This window comes from Salvelinus sp. IW2-2015, linkage group LG10 (assembly GCF_002910315.2).
Source record: "Salvelinus sp. IW2-2015 linkage group LG10, ASM291031v2, whole genome shotgun sequence".
NCBI lineage: Eukaryota > Metazoa > Chordata > Actinopteri > Salmoniformes > Salmonidae > Salvelinus > Salvelinus sp. IW2-2015.
In genome coordinates, this window is record NC_036850.1 from 17,541,599 (window position 1) to 17,561,460 (window position 19,862).

Genomic DNA, 19,862 nt, shown 5'->3' on the forward strand with positions numbered 1-19,862 from the left:
AAAGGGGGAGATCAAGCTGATCCTAACTGTTATAGGCCTATTTCTATTTTGCCCTGTTTATCAAAAGTGTTGGAAAAACTTGTCAATAATCAACTGACTGGCTTTCTCTCAAAGAGTGCAGTGTATAAAGTCAGAAAAATTGCTGTCTCAGCCACTGCCTGTCACCAAGGGAGTACCCCAAGGCTCAATCCTAGGCCCCACACTCTTCACAATTACATCAACAACATAGCTCAGGAAGTAGGAAGCTCTCTCCTCCATTTATGTGCAGATGATACAGTCTTATACTCAGCTGGCCCCTCCCTGGATTGTGTGTTAAATGCTCTACAACAAAGCTTTCTTAGTGTCCAACAAGCTTTCTCTACCCTTAACCTTGTTCTGAACACCTCCAAAACAAAGGTCATGTGGTTTGGTAAGAAGAATGCCCCTCTCCCCACAGGTGTGATTACTTCCTCTGAGGGTTTAGAGCTTGAGGTAATCACCTCATACAAGTACTTGTGAGTATGGCTAGACAGTACACTGTCCTTCTCTCAGCACATATCAAAGCTGCAGGCGAAAGTTAAATCTAGACTTGATCGCTCCTCTTTCACCCCAGCTGCCAAACTAAACCTGATTCAGAAGACCATCCTACCCATGCTATATTACGGAGACATAATTTATAGATCGGCAGGTAAGGGTGCTCTCGAGCGGCTAGATGTTCTTTACCATTCGGCCATCAGATTTGCCGCCAATGCTCCTTATAGGACACATCACTGCACTATACTCCTCTGTAAACTGGTCATCTCTGTATACCCGTCGCAAGACCCACTGGTTGATGCTTATTTATAAAACCCTCTTAGGCCTCACTCCCCCCTATCTGAGACATCTACTGCAGCCCTCATCCTCCACATATAACACCCGTTCTGCCAGTCACATTCTGCTAAAAGTCCCCAAAGCACACACATCCCTGGGTTGCTCGTCTTTTCAGTTCGCTGCAGCTAGCGACTGGAACGAGCTGTAACAAACATTCAAACTGGACAGTTTTATCTCAATCTCTTCATTCAAAGACTCAATCATAGACACTCTTACTGACAGTTGTAGCTGCTTTGCGTGATGCATTGTTGTCTCTACCTTCTTGCGCTTTTGTCTGTACCCAATAATGTTTGTACCATGTTTTGTGCTGCTACCATGTTGTGTTGCTACCATGTTGTTGTCATGTTGTGTTACTAACATGCTGTGGTGTCATATGTTGCTGCCTTCCTATGTTGTTGTCTTAGGTCTTTCTTTATGTAGTGTCGTCTCTCTTGTTGTGATGTGTGTTTTGTCCTATATTCATATTTTATATTTTTTTTATTTTTAATTTCTGTCCCCGTGGGAGGCCTTTTGCCTTTTGGTAGGCCGTCATTGTAAATAAGAATTTGTTCTTAACTGACTTGCGTAGTTAAATAAAGGTTAAATACAAATGTATTTTAAAAAATACACCCAGTCACTACAAAGATACATGTGTCCTTCCTAACTCAGTTGCCGAAGAGGAAGGAAACCGCTCAGGGATTTCATCATGAGGCCAATAGTGACTTCAAAACAGTTACAGAGTTTAATGGCTGGGATAGGAGAAAACAAAGGATGGATCAACTGTCACACCCTGATCTGTTTCACTTGTCTTTGTGCTTGTCTCCACCCCCCTCCAGGTGTTACCCATCTCCCCCATATGTTCTCTGTTTGTCTGTTGCCAGTTCGTTTTGTTTTGTCAAGCCTACCAGCGGTTTTCCTGTGCTCCTGTTTTTCTCTAGTTCCTGTTTCTAGTTTTCCCAGTTGTGACCATTCTGCCTGCCCTGATCCTGAGCCTGCCTGCCGTTCTGTACCTTGTCACACCACCCTGGATTACTGACCCCTGCCTGCCCTGAGCCTGCCATTCTGTACCTTTCGGACTCTGCTCTGGATTACTGACCTCTGCCTGCCCTTGACCTGTCGTTTGCCTGCCCTGCTGTTTAGTAATAAGCTTTTGTTACTTCGAAACTGTCTGCATCTGGGTCTTCTCCTGAGCCTTGATATCAACAACATTGTAGTTACTCCACAATACTAACCTAATTGAAAGTATGAAAAGAAGCAAGCCTGTACAGAAAAAAAATGTGGCAAAGAAATTAACTTTATGTCCTGAATACAGCACAACACATCACTGTGTCACGCCCTGACCTTAGTTATCTTTGTTTTCTTTATTATTTGGTTAGGTCAGGGTGTGACAAGGGTGGTTTGTTTAGTTTTTGGATTCTCTAGGGTTTTTTGTATGTCTAGGGGTTTACTTGTCTAGGTGTTTATATGTCTATGGTTGCCTAGATTGGTTCTCAATCAGAGGCAGCTGTTTATCGTTGTCTCTGATTGGGGACCATATTTAGGTAGCCATATTCCTTGGGTATTTTGTGGGTTGTTATTCTATGTTTAGTTGCCTGTTCTGCACTAGCCATATTGCTTCACGGTTCGTTTTGTTGTTTTGTTTAGTTCTGTTCAGTGTTCTCTCTTTTATTAAATAGTTATGTTTGCTTACCACGCTGCGCCTTGGTCTCCTCATTATGACGACCGTGACACACTGAGTAACATTCTTCATATTTTCAAGCATGTTGGTGGCTGCATCATGTTATGGGTATGCTTGTAATCGGCAAGGACTAGGGAGTTTTTTTTAGGATAAAAACAAATGGAATATAACTAAGCACAGGCAAAATCCTAGAGGAAAACCTGGTTCAGTCTGCTTTCCAGCAGACACTGGGAGACAAATTCACCTTTCAGCAGGACAATAACCTAAAACACAGGGGCCAAATATACACTGGAGGGACTGGCCTAGTTACCGTTTCGACTTAGTTCATCTTGACAATCTATGGCAAAACTTTAAAATGGCTGTCTAGTAATGACCAACAACCCACTTGACAGAGCTTGAAGAATAAAAAAAAATAAAAAGTGTAAATATTGTACAATCCAGGTGTACAAAGCTCTTAGAGACTTACCCAGAAAGACTCACAGCTGTAATTGCTGTGAAAGATGATTCTAACATATATTGTCTCAGGGGTATGAATACTTTTGTAAATTAGATATTTATGTTTTTAATTTTCAATAAATGTCATTATGGGTTATTGTGTGTTGACATTTTTTTTAAATTCAGGCTTTAACAACCAAATGTGGAACAAGTCAAGGGGTATGAATACTTTCTGAAGGAGCAAAACTGAAATAGCCCATTATTTATAAAAAAAAATTGGTCAATGAATGGGTCAGATAAGAAATGTAATTCTTGTTCATGGCTGTTTAGTAATGAGGGTAAGACAATACTACTGTGCCCCACAGAGTTATACGACTAGCTTTTTGTTTTTATTGTATTTTTATTGAGAAAAAATTTCAGAACGTTGATTGTCAGAAAACAGTGCAAGAAGACATTTCTCTTCAAACACACGCATCCAATTCGCTGTCTATCAATGCAGCTATCAACACATGTGATATGAGGGTGTGAGCCGAAATGAGGGGCGGAAACGAGTGGGGGAATCGAGGGGCAGAAATGAGGGGCAGGAAATCAGAACATGGGAAGCCCTCCTGATGGATGAGACACCTGAAAGTTGTCTTTCTTCATATTTGACAGTCAACAGTACATTCATCGGGACAAAGTTTTCTAAATAACATAACTACTACATATTCGCCATCTGCAACACTGTAAAAAAACGCTTCACTAATCACTACAAGCAAAAACTGGGCAGCATCCTCGAATGCTGCACCTCTGGAATTTAATTAGTTAGCTAAGCTGCTAGCTCTGAGTTTCAGGGCGGCAGTTTAACGGGGACAGTACATTTTCTATCTGAAATCTGCAGAATATTAAACATGACTGTGGGTGAATATATATGTACATACAAGGTAAACAATCTAGAATTCAATAATAACTCACCCGACGATCAGGAACTTCAAATTCCGTGGTGTATTTTCGACTTCTTCTCTTTAAATTGCCACAGAAAATGGCCTGAAAAGATTGGCGTATCGGGGTGATAGGAATAGGAAGCTGGACTTCCGTAGATTCAAATAACATATAGATCATGTTGATGATGATTTGTACAAACCGCAGAAAAAAAACTAGAAACGCATCTCCAAGTTGTAAAATTAGCAGAGATTGGAGGAGAATGGCGCCGCTGACAGCGGCATGTACTAGCTCCAGTTACAATGAAATAATGCATTTTCAGTAACAACATAGTCAAATACAAGTTAACAAAGGTAATATCAACACACTGGTGAACTGTTAGGTATGCGTAACTGGCTGTAAGGGAGTCAGGCGCAGGAGAGCAGAAGTTGGATAGCCAAAGGAGCCTTTTATTTCGGTGAACAAAACACAAGGCACTAAGAACACTAAACACAATATGGGTTGACATAACCCAGCGCAACCAGTCTAGCGTGCACATACACGAAACAACAAACAATTCCAGACACAGACATGGGGGGGAACAGAGGGTTATATACACGTCTAATACTGAGGGAATTGAAACCAGGTGTGTAGGAAAACAAGACAAGACAAATGGAAAAATGAAAGGTGGATCGGCGATGGCTAGAAAGCCGGTGACGACGACCGCCAAATGCCGCGCGAACAAGGAGAGGAACCGACTTCGGCGGAAGTCGTGACATGAACACTGTCGTGTATTTTAATGTCGTGATGGCGAGAAAAGGGTATTTTTCACATTGATTAAGTAGTATCCTCTTGAGTGAAGTCGGATTTTCCTGCATTCTAAGAGCAGTGTATGAACCATATATATATTTAATTTTTTATTTAACCTTTATTTAACCAGGTAGGTAGTTGAGAACAAGTTGTCATTTGCAACTGTGACCTGGCCAAGATAAAGCAACGCAGTTCGACACATACATATATACTTATTTTATTTCAATTTTTTTGTGGCCTCTTGGGCCCCCCACAGGCCTGGGCTAAGGGGCTTCAGCCCCGGTAATCCCTTGCATCATGCCGGCCCTGGCCCTCAGGCCAGTCCACGTGCTGCACTATTGTCATTCCACCGCGTGAGCGAATCAGTCCACCCCCATCTTTCAAACTGAAAGCTGTATCACAGACAGCGAGAGAAATAAATCTAACAATTTCCACAACCGTCGCCGACATGTCATCCACCAGCGAGAGCAGGTACGATAAATAAACGACTACATGATATTATGCTCGGTCAGAAGGAATAAACCTTAATCTATCACCTCATAAACATGTTTCGCCTATTCGAATTAACCATTAACTCGGGAACAACCAGATCATTGCCATAGCAACGGCGATCATTCCTCATAGAGAATTTGAGAGTGCAGTGAGAAAGCGCAAGACTAATGTGGCGGCAGTAGCTCTCGTTTCTGATAACGCCCCCGGTCAAAGTGACAGGTAGATAGCCAAAACGTCCTTCCCATATGATACAAGGTGGGTGGAATGAAATAGACTACAGATAGCCAGTTTGAATTCGATGAGAGCTTGCCTATATTGCACACAATAAAACCACGCTGCAGCCAAAACACTGCAGGCTATGCAGGCACAAGATTAGGCTATAAGCCTATACTCTCTTAGAGAAAAGGGTTCCAAAAGTGTTCTTCGGGTGACTCAATAGGCAGTTGTGTAAAGTACTTAAGTAAAAATACTTAAATGTACTACTTAAGATGTTTTTTGGGGTATCTGTACTTCACTATATATTTTTGCCAACTTTTACTTTTACACCGCTACATTCTTAAAGAAAATAATGTCGGCAACTTTTTACTCCATACATTTTCCCTGACACACAAAGGTACTCAATGCATTTCGAATGCTTAGCAGCACAGGAAAATTGTCCAATTCACACGCTTGTCAAGAGAACACCCCGATCATCCCTACTGCTTCTGATCTGGCAGACTCACTAAACACAAATGCTTCGTTTGTGAATGATGTCTGAGTGTTAGAGTGTGCCCCTGACTATCCATAAATTAAAATAAACAAGAAAATTATGCCATCGTGTTTGCTTAATATAAGGAATGTGAAATTATTTATCCTTTTTATATTTTATATTTTTAAATTAAATTTACTTTTGATACTTAAGTATATATAAAACCAAATACATGTAGACTTTTACTCAAGTAGTATTTTACTGGGTCATTTTCTATTAAGGTATATTTACTTTTACTCAAGTATGACAATTGGGTACTTTTTCCACCACTGTCCCTTGCAGGTTCCAAGTAAAACCCTTTTGGTTCCAGGTAGAACCATTTTGGGTTCCATGTAGAACCCWCTGTAGAAAGGGTTCTACCTGGCAGCCGAAACGGTTCTACTTGGAACCCTTACCTACCCTAACCTAACCTAACCCTAATCCTTAATAGTGTGCAATCTTTTTGTAAATACCTTATAAATAGTTGAATATGGACCGTATTAAAGTGTAACTGTCTATTTAGCATACAAACTACAGAGGCTGCTCACCCTACAAAAAACAATGCTAAAACATGCAGAATTCCACTGCATAATTTCAAGATGCAAACTTGAAAACTCATCAGTCACTGGAGTTGTTTTCCTGCAAAGCTACAGGAGGGACTAGGCTAGGGAGAGATTAGAATTCAGAGTACATGCCTCTCTAGGCTACTCCTGAGAAGAAATACTGTATATCAGGGCTTTTCGTTGTAGCCTACATTAGGCTAGGCCTGTTTGGTATTCAAATGCTCTGAACGCGGCTGCTGTGCTGTGGTCGATCCCGCTTCCGTATTCATAGCGCAAGGGACAGGAACTTTGCCAGAGCGACCGCCAGGACCTTCGACAGCTCTGTGTAGGAGGGAAGGCATGGGGCAATGTTGGGCAATCTAGTTTACCCTGTTGCGCACTCCGTGCTCATCGTTTGTTTTCTAGTTTCTCAGTACTTTTCTGGTTTCTCAGACATGAGCAGTCGTGCAAGTTGAGCCTGTGGATGCCCCATGTGCCAGGTGATTTTTTTTTACTGATAACAACTAGATGCAAAGAATTCCAGTAGTCTGGTCTTTCTGGTTCAACACACACTTGAGTGGTGATGTGTGTGTGTGTGGTGTTGTGTGTGTGTGTGTGTGGTGTGTGTGTGTGTGTGTGTGTGGTGTGTGTGTGTGTGTGTGTGTGTGTGTTGTGTGTGTGTGCATCCCCTGTGTGTAGTGGAAAATAGCTATTTTACATTTTCAGCAAGTAATCATAATCTTTGGGCAACAAAAATATATTACTTGACTTGCCCAATGGGTAAATGTCTTTAGGCCTGAATGTCGATTCCTGCATTCTATAGGATGAACTAGACTAGAATAGACTACTTGCTTCTTTGCTTGCTTAGTTTCCCCTTAACTTAGTACCCCATCTGTTCCCTTTCCTATAGCCCTTTCTCTAGCTACCTTTTCTTGCAACCTCTCCACTCATTTTACTGCCTTTAAGAGCTCTATAATCCCGAGAGAGAGGGAGACAAATTAACCACACTGACCATTACTGCCTTTAATTAAGAGCTCTATACACCGAAGAGAGGGAGAGCATTAACCACACTGACCCATTACTGCCTTTAAGAGCTCTATACACCCGAGAGAGAGGGAGAGCAAATTAACCACACTGACCTATTACTGCCTTTAAGAGCTCTATACACCGAGAGAGAGGGAGAGCATTAACCACACTGATTGCTCTCTTCAATGGCTTCTCATCGTCAGAGAACTCTAGTCCACTTCCATCCCCACAGACCATCTTTCCTCTTCTCTTTCTGTCTCTCTGTTCTGTCTTCTCTTCTGTCTCTCTTTCTGTCTCATCTTTCTTTTCTGTCTGTCTGTCTGTCTGTCTGTCTGTCTGTCTGTCTGTCTGTCTGTCTGTGCTGTCCTGTCTGTCGTGTCTGTCTGTTGTCTGTCTTCTGTCTGTCTGTCTGTCTGTCTGATCTGTCTGTCTGTCTGTCCTGTCTGTCTCTCTCTCTCTCTCTCTCTCTCTCTCTCTCTCCTCTCTCTCTCTCTCTCTCTCTCTTCTCTCTCTCTCTCGCTCTCTCTCTTCTCTCTCTCTCTCTTGTCTCCTGTCTCTGTCTCTCTGTCCTCTCTGTCTCTCTGTCCTTGCCTTCAGGACAGAGTGAGAGATGTCTACTCACCCAGTGAATTGAATTGATCGAATTTGATGAATTGCTGAAGCCATTCCACCCCCACCCCCCATGACCAAGGCTGACGGGGCCAGAGGGATGGGGGTTTATTTACGCATCCTAACCCTTCAATCAGGCTTCAGGGGCCACTTGTTGGAAGTGCATGTGTGTGCATGCACACACACTCATACATCACCACCCACGCGTTTGTGTTGAGTATCGCATTTTGATGTGTGTGTAAGGGACTGCTTGCTTACTGTGCTCCAGTGGATTTGCTTATGGAGGCTTCTCAGCCTGTGATTCATCACCATCCTGCCAAGTTACTCTGCCCAGGGCCTGAGCTAAACGCTCCACTGCAGGAGTGGGACAAAACTGCATTTACACCCCCCAAATCCTTCCCTTTGCCTCTAACCCTTCACTGTTGGCCCTTTCTTTCTTTCTTTCTTTCTTCTCCCTCTCTCTCTCTCTTTTTCTCACTCCACTTCGCAGGTACACCTATGAGCAGTACAAAGAGACAGCTGATTGGCTGCTGGAGCGTACGCAGCACATGCCCAAGGTGGCCATCATCTGTGGTTCTGGACTGGGAGGGCTGGCAGACTTACTGGAGAATAGTGTAGCCTTCCCTTATAAAGACATCCCTCACTTCCCTCAGAGCACAGGTACAGTATACACACACAACCTTGAAGACTTATCTGACACTGTGTTGTGAGTCTGTAGCTTAACATCTTCTTCACCTCACATGACTACATTGCATAATAAAGTTGTAAAGCCATGTCATCAACATTGGTCCCAGRTGACATCATTAATGAGGGATCATGGTGGGTAGATGGGGGGGTAGCTGGGTTGTTTTCCTACTCAGACGTAAGCTCTGGGGTACAGGGCTTAATCACCCCTCAGGGGGTAGGGGAACTGGCCCTGCCACTGAGACACACAGGGAGATGCCCACCTACTAAACACACACATCAAACTCCACCATACTGCACACCAGGTAGACTGGCCTGTTAGTGCTTTGACCTGCAACTTCACCTCCTTTCCTCATCTGTCTCCCTTAATCCCATCCCATGTAGGGTAACATACGTGTGTATGTATGTGTGTGTGTGTGTTTGCGTGCACACGTGTGTGTGCAACACCTCGTCGGACCCAAATCTGGCAAGGAAGTTGGTGTATTTTATTGTGAATGTGCCAGTGTACCACAAGCTGCTGGTGGCACCTTAATCGTGGAGGATAGACTCCTAGTAATGGCTGGAACGGAATAATGGAATGGTATCAAACACATCAAACACATGGTTTCCATGTTGTTGATACCATTCCATTCACTCCATTCCAGCCATTATTGTGAGCTTTCTTCCCCTCAGCAGCCTCCTGTGCTGTCCCCATATTTGTGTATCTCTCTCTCTCTCTCTCTCTCTTTCTATCAGTGCCAGGCCATGCTGGGAATCTGGTGTTTGGGGAGCTGCAAGGGAAGGCCTGTGTTTGTATGCAGGGCAGGTTCCATTACTATGAGGGCTACAGCATTGCCATGGTTAGACTGCCTCTTCCGCTCTGAAACACAAGGCAACACACATACAGTACATACCATGTTGTGTATGCTATGCTTTCCATAAAAAGTATTTTGAAGACAAATTGCTGTAAAAAAAAGACATGCAGTAAACATAGGTCCTGCTTAGACAGTATCAGTTACATGAGCTTGTTACATAGTACTGTTTTGGATTCTGCTGTGTCACTGTCCAACATGAAGCTCCTAGACTACTCTGACCACAGAGCTGGCAGATTACATTATAGTTGGGACTGCAGTGGGCTGCTGAGTCCTAAGTAAAGACAGCTGATTAACGTGATGATGCTCTCTGTCACTCCAAGACATTGTAATGGTGTAGGTCCACTCTGACTGCTGTAGTACTGTATATTCTTTGTGTTGTGCAGGTGACGTACCCGGTGCGTGTGTCTACTCTGCTTGGGGTGGAGACGTTGATAGTGACCAACGCTGCAGGAGGACTGATCCCTAAGTTCAATGTTGGTGACATCATGTTGATCAGAGACCACATCAATATGCCTGGCCTGGCCGGCATCAACCCTCTGAGGGGACACAACGATGACAGGTGAGACACCTAAACTATGAGACAATCAAACAGGTGCCTTTGATCATCAGTGAGCCACCAAAACACTGAGACCAAATTACCATAAATGACACCCTATTCTATGGGGTTCTGTCCTATGCACTTTCTACTGTATTGAGAATAGAGTGTAATTTGAGATTTGTCATGTTTGAGTCGGAACTAGCAATTCAAGTGCCTCTAAGCAGTCATCGCTAAGCCACTGATAATGAGATGTCGATAACCTAAATGGAGTTATGACGGTAATGAGTCATTTAGCTGTGATGAGCTCTTATTACCATCATTAGGTGCTTTGATTGTTGAAGGTATGTGTGGACTTTAAAAAAGTACACTTTGGCATGTGAGGTTTTGGGGTGTATGTTTGAGAGCGTTCAGTGTGTGTGTTAAGTCTACTGTTCTGTGTGTGTGTGTGCGTGAGTGTAGGTTTGGTGTGCGGTTCCCCTGCATGTCGGATGCGTATGATGCAGACCTGGGCCGTTTGGCTCGAGAGGTGGCGGAGGAGCAGGGCTGTTCCTCTTTCCTCCAACAGGGGGTGTACTGCAATGTGGGCGGCCCCGCCTTCGAGAAGGTGGCAGAGAGCAAGATACTGCTGAGCCTGGGGGCAGACGCTGTGGGTGAGTACAAGACACTGATTTATGGTCAGCTTTCAGATCTGTGCTAAAGGGAAACTTGTACCTTGAGGGAGCACATCAGGCCTCTGATGTGTATACTATCTTCTGACTGAGGAAATGGAGAAGGCTCTCCCCAAGAGCACTCTATCTGAAAGAGAGCGACCTGGCTCTACATATTTTACTGGTTTGTGACTCACTAACACCGCCCCCCGGTTAGAGGGGAATAAAGCAGCCAAAGAACAAACACACAGGAACTTTATTTAAACACACTGAGGAAGATGAATATGTTGATGCATATGGGGATGTACATGGGGATGAAAAGTGGGAGAGGTTGTGGAATGGTAGTGGATTTTGGGCATGCACACCATCCCACAAGTCCAGAGATATTATTGAGTCCAGTTGTTGATGGGCAGAGACCTGCTTGAGGGAGACTGCAAGTATTGTGTGACCTGTATAATCAAGAGGATGGGTAAATGTCCGGCCCCCTACTATCCTCCCTAGCAACCAACCAGGGCACATCTCACACAGGTCAGGGAGAGTTTGAGAGGCAGGTTTATGGGGCCCCCTAGACTCTTCGGCTCCAGTTGTGGGTGATGGGGAGTGGAGTGTGAAGCTCAGGGTTGTGAGGTGCTAATATCAGTCACTGGAATTTGTAATACTATCTAACCAATGACACCATCAATAAAACGTAGACACACACACACGTGGAGAGGTGCATGCAGCTAGAAACAAAATTAGGAACAAACAAACGGATGTTAATAACAGAAAATGTCAGGTGCTCCTTTCTCTCTAAAACACAACATCAGTTGACATCCCACTGGGCACACACTGGCTGAATCAACATTGTTTCCACGTAATTTCAATGAAACCAACGTGGAATAGACGTTGAACTGATGTCTGTGCCCAGTGGGATATCTATGCCAATGGAGTCAGCTTCAGGGGTCATAGTTCAATTGATCTGAACCCTGAGTGGTGTCAGTTAGAGGGTAACAGGTTGACAGGGAGGAAGCTGTACATGTTATCCTTTGACATTACTCATTTTCTAGGTCTCCCCCTCCCCCTATCTTTCCCTTCCCCTCTTTATCCCCTGTCTTCACACACCCACACCCTCCTATATCACTTTCTCTCTCTCCCTCTGTCTCCCTCTGACCTCTCCCTTTTAACTCTGTCTTGCTCCCTGTCTCTCGCTCCCTCTCACTCAGGTATGAGTACAGTGCCAGAAGTGATTGTGGCTCGTCACGGTGGTCTGCGTGTGTTTGGTCTGTCTCTCATCACCAACCGCGTGGTATCAGAGTATGGCAGGCAGGAACGCGCCAACCATGAGGAGGTGCTGGAAATCACCCAGCGACGCACACAGGACCTGCAGAAACTCATCATCAACCTCTTGGCCCGAATATAGATACACACACTATCTGATAGTGATGTTCAATTAATTTTTTATTTATTGAACCTTTATTGAACCAGGTAGGCTAGTTGAGAACAAGTTCTCATTTACAACTGCGACCTGGCCAAGATTAAGCAAAGCAGTTCGACACATGCAACAACACAGTTACACATGGAATAAACAAACATACAGTCAATAATACAGTAGAAAAAGTATATGTCACGTTCGTCATAACTAGGAGACCAGCGTGAGATGAATACATTCTTCTTTATTTAAACAAAGAACACTAAACAAACTAACAAAACGAACGTGACGCTATAAACACGAGTGCTGACATGCAACTACACATAGACAATAACCCACAAAACCAAAATGGAAATGGCAACCTAAATAGGATCCCCAATCAGAGACAATGATAAACAGCTGTCTCTGATTGGGAACCAATTCAGGCCACCATAGACCTACATTTACCTAGACAATACCAAAACCCATAGGTATACAAAAACCCCTAGACAAGACAAAAACACCCATACCACCCTCGTCACACCCTGACCTAACCAAAATAATAAAGAAAAGGCGGGCAGGGCGTGACAGTCTATATACAGTGTGTGCAAATGAGGTAGGATAAGAGAGGTAAGGCAATAAATAGGCCATGGTGGCAAAGTAATTACAATATAGCAATTAAACACTGGAATGGTAGATGTGCAGAAGATGAATGTGCAAGTAGAGATACTGGGGTGCAAAGGAGCAAGATAAATAAATAAATACAGTATGGGGATGAGGTAGTTGGATGGGCTATTTACAGATGGGCTATGTACAGGTGCAGTGATCTGTGAGCTTACCTAGCAAAGACTTGTAGATGACCTGGAGCCAGTGGGTTTGGCGGCGAGTATGAAGCGAGGGCCAAGCCAACGGAGCGTACAGGTTGCAGTGGTGGTAGTATATGGGGCTTTGGGTGACAAAATCGGAATGGCTACTGTATAACTACATCCATTTGTTGAGGTAGAGATTTTTGGAGCTATTTTGTAAATGACATCGCCAAAGTTGAGCGATTGGCAGGATGGTCAGTTTTACGAGGGTATGTTTGGCAGCATGAGTGAAGGATGCTTTGTTGCGAAATAGGAAGCCGATTCTAGATTAATTTTGGATTGGAGATGCTTAATGTGAGTCTGGAAGGAGAGTTTACAGTCTAACCAGACACCTAGGTATTTGTAGTTGTCCACATATTCTAAGTCAGAACCATTCAATACTGTCAGTACAATAAAAACTAAGGACAGCTTGAATCAGAGAGATACGAGTGTATCTGATCCCACACACTGTTTTCCAAATCAGTATTTGTGAGTTTTTATTATTCTATGAACATAATTTCTCTTTCTGCTTACTTGCTGTTGTTGCCTTGCTTATAACCCTGCATCTCTTCTGAAACACTCTTGTGAAATAAAAGGCACCATTCCAATCATGTGTGTCTACCTCTATGTTCAACTGCTTTTAAGTTCATCAATCTGTTAATCAAATGGTTTGGTAAGTTAAACCAATATTGCTTCTCTGATCATGCTACATCGAAAGAGAAGGAAGAGAGGAAGAGTGGGAATGGGGAGATGGAAAGATGCTAGAGTAAGTCTCATTGATCCAAGCAGGAGATGTTCTGGTGAAACTACAGAAGACAAGAAAGGTATTGTCATCAATAACATGGATCAATAACCAAATGGAGAGAGGGATGGAGATAGAAGGATAGTGAGGAACTAGAGAGAAATGATGAAGGGAGAAAAGGAGAGGATTGCAGTTGCATAGAGGGGATGACGGGCAGGATCTACTGTAAGCAAAATTACCTCTTGGTTTAGATTGAACTCCCTGAACACCCATCCTAAACACACACATGCCTAATGGACACACACACATGTCACACATACTCTCATCCCACATAGCTCTACCCCAGGTATGGAGTAAAAATACATTAAAAAAATTCAGAAATGAAATTAAAATGGTCTGAAAAGCCTGTTATACACCTGCCCACCTCCTTTATGCCCCCTCCCTCCCCCATGTCCCCTATTGTGTTAAAATATGCACATTATCCTTTATTACCATTTCATCCTCACTCTAATTTACATTTAAATGCTAAATATGCAGATTACGTTTTTTTAAAGGACGTTACCCTGATTGAAAATGTACTTTCAAATGATCCATGGGGGGTGCAGTGAGAGTGGCATGCTAAAATAATACCCTCACCTTCTTATCAGCAGATTAAATGTAATGGCCTTTCTGATGACCGGATGGTTAACTAAAGAGATTAGGTCTGAGGGTCACTGTACAGTATGTGTGTTAGTGCGTGCATACATGCGTGGGGATATTTTTGTGTTCAGGTAAACCTTGCGTGAGGATTTAATGGACATATTCACGTGAGAGCTGATCAGTGGTCCATCTACTCAAACTACTACACCCTACTCTCTCTTCCAATCTCTCTATCGCTCCCTCTCCCCCCTCTCCCCTCTATCGCTCCTCTCCCCCTCTCTCTCTCCTCTCCCAGAGAGATCAGAGCAGAGGGAAACACTCCTATATACACTGTCTGTAATTATTATATATGCATACAGTATAGATTCACACAGGGTCCGCACACACACACACTCTCTCTCTCCTCTGCCTCTCTCCGATCTCTCTTCCTCTTCGCTTCCTCCTCTCCGCCTCTCCTCTCCTCTCTCTTCTCTCCTCTCTCACCTCTCTTCCTCTCTCTCTCCTCTCTCTCTTCCCCCCCGCTCCTTCTTCATTTCCCACCCCTCTTCTTGTTCGCTTTCCCTCCTCCCATTCACTCTCCCCCACCCTTACAGTTATCTTTCGTCTTCTATATGCATATATTAAGTCGAATATTAAATAACTCTAACGCGTGGCCATGTTGCTGCCGAATTATTATATTCTCTCACGTTCTTTTGAAGTCCAGTTGTTGTCATGTTTATCTGACTCCTGTGATCTCGTCCCCCTGCCCCCCTCTCCCGCCCTCCGCCCGCGCTCGGTCCCGGTCTTCCCTCCCTGCCAATCCTCCGGCCGCCCCGCCTCGTCTTGCTGCCCCTCCTGCTCCCCCCTCCGCGCGAGTCCTCTGTCCTCTCTGCTATCAACGATCTCGCCGCACGCCCCCTGTTGCATGTTGCTTGACCGCCAGCCGAACGTGTGTTCTCGCTTAAGGACTCCGGTGGATGGGCTCCAATGGAGCCCCTTGCGATCGCCACTCTCCATCTATCGTGCCGTCTCTGCCCAGCAATTCAACAATCACCTCCTCAATCTGCAACGAGCTCCTTTCGCCATGGCCCTCCCCCGCGGCTCTCTCTCGGGTATAGCGTCTCTTTCCAACCAATCGTTCTCAACTACAATTCATGCATACTTATCAGCTTATTTCTTTCCTAGCAATTTCCCCCCGTCTCTTCCCTCCCTCCTCCCCTCCTTCTCCTCCTTCCGTCTCCTTCTACGGGTAGAGAAAGTTTAACTGGGAGCTAGGGAATGCCCCCAATTACACCAGACCTTATATACTTAGTGGCGTAAGAAACACCATATGTCGCCTACGGTGATGGATGCCAGCTCTTGTGAATGCAAGAGTTCTGAGGGAGGAAACTTAATTTACAAGGACCCTTCCTAGAAGCGTTGGGGCTTAACCTGGGGTGAGGTTGAAGATGAGGCAGTGATCAGTAGGATTGCATGGAGTCGAGGGTGGGGTAGAAAAGGAGTTAAAGTAGAGACGTGGAGAGGGGGGATAGAGGAACAGCTTTTGTGGGCCAAAGGCAGACTGGTAGAAGGACAGGAAAGACGTTCAAGGGGAGGAGTTGGGAAGCAAGAGAGATCAGACCTTCGTTACCCTCCAAGTCAGTGGGCACCACAGCACACACACACACACACACCACACACACCACACACTACCACACAACACACAACAGCCAACACACACACTACTACTCGCCCACTCGCCTCTCTCCAGTCGCACTCAACTAACTTTTCTGGTCGCAGCTCGCATCACAGCTCGCACGCAACGCTCACCGCCGCGCACGCGCACACACATCACAGCACCCACCACACACAACACACTACACCACATAACACACACACACACACACACACACACCTTTATCAGTCACACAGCACACACACACACACAAACACGTTTGTAGGTTAGTCCGCACGGGGGGCTCGTGTGGATGGGCACACGACATGTGGAGATCGTGAGGGCATTTGTTTGGCGCAGGAGTGCAAGAGATGAGGGCGGGTCTCTCGGGTATTAGGAGTGTTCCATGAATTCAATTCAAACAGACGTATGATCGCCCGTGGGATTCTGGCAGGGACAGAGCCTGCATGCAGGCCCGATGGAGGACTCGCTTACCCGTCGGAGGGAGTGACGCAGAAGCAGGTTACAGCCTGCAGGGCCGTCACGCGGCCAGAGAACAGGCAGGGTTCGAGTCCAGCTTGCGCCCCCGGCTGTCACGGGAAGGGCAAATGCGCCCGCGGCGGGGGTAAAAGCCGGGGCTGAGTGGGACCTCGCTTGACTCAGTGTGGGAGAGCTTCTTGAGCAGCGGGCCAGTTAACGCAGTGAAGAAAAAGAAGCAGGCCAGCCGCACTGAACGATTTTGACGAGGTCACACAGCAGCCCCCTCAAACTCTCCACCTTTGGGCCAGAGGCGCAACGCGGCGCAGTGTCTTCGCATCGGAAACAGTGCGACGCAGACGGGCAGTACTTGCTACGGCCAGGGGGTGAAAATGGGCCAGGGACGGGACCTATTGGTGCATTATCAGAGAACGTAGGTCGTTGTGGAAAGTCAGGAAGTGGATGAGTTGGTAAAGTGAAGTCGATGGCTTGGGGTGGGTACAGAGAATGTGAGTAGAGGGAGAGACGAGCGTAGGAAGCCCGTGTGGGGACGCGGGACACGAGAGCAGATGGATGTGATGAACAGGCGGGGAACGGGCTGTGATTGGCAGGCAGAGTGCCCGGGCCCTGACCCCGGGTCCGGGATGCATAGCAATGCCGAAGAGGGAACGTGACACAGTAAACTGTGTGAAGGGAAGTTGCACAAGTTCGCAGAGTGAAGTTTGGTAGACAGGGGCATTGGGGGTAAGATGTGATGGTGTTGGCAGATGCTGTCAGACGAAGTGAAACCAATTTTGGGAAGTTAGCAAAGTAAGAAAGAGAGGCATTTTCAATATCAGGGTCAGTGGTTGCAGTTTCGCCGCTCACACCAGCGGCGAATATTTCATATACGGCTATACCATTATAACCCCGAAACCGTATGTGATCAAGCATTTATTGTTTCCCAAGTTAACGCACAAACCGCGGCCAAGCGTTGGGAACGAAGACGCGGCTTGTTGACCAGAGTTGGGCAGTGGCTTGGTGGCGTTAAAATACACGAAAAGTTCGAAACAGCAACTACATCTTTTGGAGAGAAACATGCGTTGGTTTCTTGCGTAACGCATGGAGTAATAGAGTGTTGACGTTGTGCAAACGGAAGTTGCTGTTTGATCGCGTTGATTTAATTTCGTGCCTGGCGGTAGCACCCTGCCACGAGGCTAACGGATCCGCGCGTCTCTCTATCGAAATGAAATCCTACAGTCAGGCCTAGTGTCATCACCGTGGCTTCTGCCAGCGCGGTGTTTGAAGCAGCTTTGCCGTTGCCGGTCGTGGGAAATGGAAGGAGTGGACGGAGAAGCAGCTAGGGGGGAAGGGTAGAGAAGGGGAGCAGTGTGTGAGAGAAGCGAGGAACAGCGACGCAGAGATCGTAAAGTGAATGGGGGAGAGGAGAGACCGTAGGAGAAGTGAGTCGAATGGGGAAAATGCGTGGCGATCGGTAAGAAAATAGTGGACTAGCCATTAGATAGCCGTCTAAAGTCATTGGCGCAGAGTGATGGGGGAGGGGGGGGGGGTATGCACGCACTTAACTGGGCGGTTATGGGCGCCTGGACATGCAGCGGCGATCGGCCCAGTCGCGGTCGATGGTGTGTGCGTTCACTGTTGCGCTAGACGCTGGTCTCGTACACAGCACTCAAGGTGTCATGAAAGGTTATAAACATGATTATAGTACAGCTAACTAACGAATTGCTACCAATCCCATGACCCCCGTAATCTCTCAGATCTAAGTCTTTGGGATTTAAAGATATGCATGTATCATGCACTGGTTTCTCTTTTTAATCATCCATTAGCGTCATTTCTGACTGCGCAAAGCATTGTTGAATCTCTTTCTCCCCCTTCCCAATGGTGGTCCCTTAGGGCCGTTGGGAGACGTTCTGCCTTGCAGCAAACGCTGGGCTAGGCCCGTATTAGACTGACTGAGGGCTCTACTAAACTACGCCCGTTGAAGTGGTAAGATGTTAAAAATCTGTGACCAGATGTGCGGCTTGAACTTTGTGCCCCATAGCGCTCACTCTTGCAGCTCTGCAGCGCATCTCACCTAAGGCCACAGCGTGTATAACAGTCACACCACACTAGCAAGCGGCAGGTGTTCTCGTAGCCGCTGCAAGCACAGCCACGCCCCAGCCGAGGGTTAATCCGCCCCACCCGCGCGATAACGAAAGCCATAACCCATCCCGTTGTGCACTGGGCTGGGAATGGACCCTAGAAGTAGTAGAAGTCCAGGATGAGGAAATGAGTGCAATGTAACATCACAACCACACACACACCACACACACACACACCACCACACACAACACATCACACACACATCACACACCACACATCAACAACCCACCCACACACACACACACCTACACACACACACACACACAACACCCACACAAGGACTAACACACACACACACTCTCATTCACACACATAACATTTTGTGGAATGAAAAAAAAGTCTCACGTGTTCGCCTGTACTAATCAATAATGCAGTTTAAGGCTTTTTCAGGAGATGTCGTGCCAGTGTCCACTCTGTGGAGAGGCAGAGGTGGTTAAAGAAACATGCATTGGCGCGCAGAAGCGGGTGTGTGTGTCGGGTCTGTCCGTCGAATCCGGTGCACACAATCTGTTTCCATAGTCCTCATATACAGATTAAAGTGCGGACTAGCAGCTGGGTAGTGGAGCATGCCTGTTTCCCCAAGAAATCATAGAAGTTATTTTCTGGGTCATGTCAAGCGAGCGTTTCAGATTAAAACCCTTAGATGATTGACTCTTAGGAACAGGACTTGTAAGGTGTGTGTGTGTTATGTTGTGCAGAATGTGTCTGTGTGTGGACAGAGAATGGCCTATGATATTTTGGGAAGCGCGATGCATTTTCCCACTCTTTCACAACCAACACACACACACGCAAGAAGAACAAGATCTATTGTCCTAACAAAACGGGAAAATGTAATAACAGGTCAAGCTTTTGGGCCCGTATACGACGATTTGGTTAGGCGGAGCTGCCACCTATCTGGCAAACATATTGAGGCGCTCCACACTTAACTCATGAGAATATTTATAATTTTTTAAAGTTCATTTCCTTGTAATGTCCACACATTTGCCCTAGGGCAAGACACACACACCATTGCCATCTTAAAGCAGTTCGCAATGTACACATTTGCCCAATATGGCGAAAAGCACTATAGCAAATGTCTAAAATCATCGCCACTATTCGGATGAGACATATGCAAAATCCCACGCACCCCTAAAGGCAGGGCCCTGCGCACGGTGCCCTTTGTTCGCCGAACCTCGTAAATTCTATTTATTATTAAACAAATTTAGATAGCAGGTAAGACAATTACAT

The 19,862-nt window shown here is 45.6% G+C and overlaps 1 long non-coding RNA gene across 1 annotated transcript; it reads left to right on the forward strand.

Moving 5' to 3' along the window:
* The first annotated feature begins 8,558 nt into the window (after positions 1-8,558).
* Positions 8,559-13,054, forward strand: LOC111969429 (uncharacterized). The gene is made up of 3 exons (XR_011480503.1): positions 8,559-8,707; positions 9,969-10,144; positions 11,973-13,054. It is a non-coding gene; the product is annotated as an uncharacterized lncRNA (long non-coding RNA).
* The last annotated feature ends 6,808 nt before the right edge of the window (positions 13,055-19,862 follow it).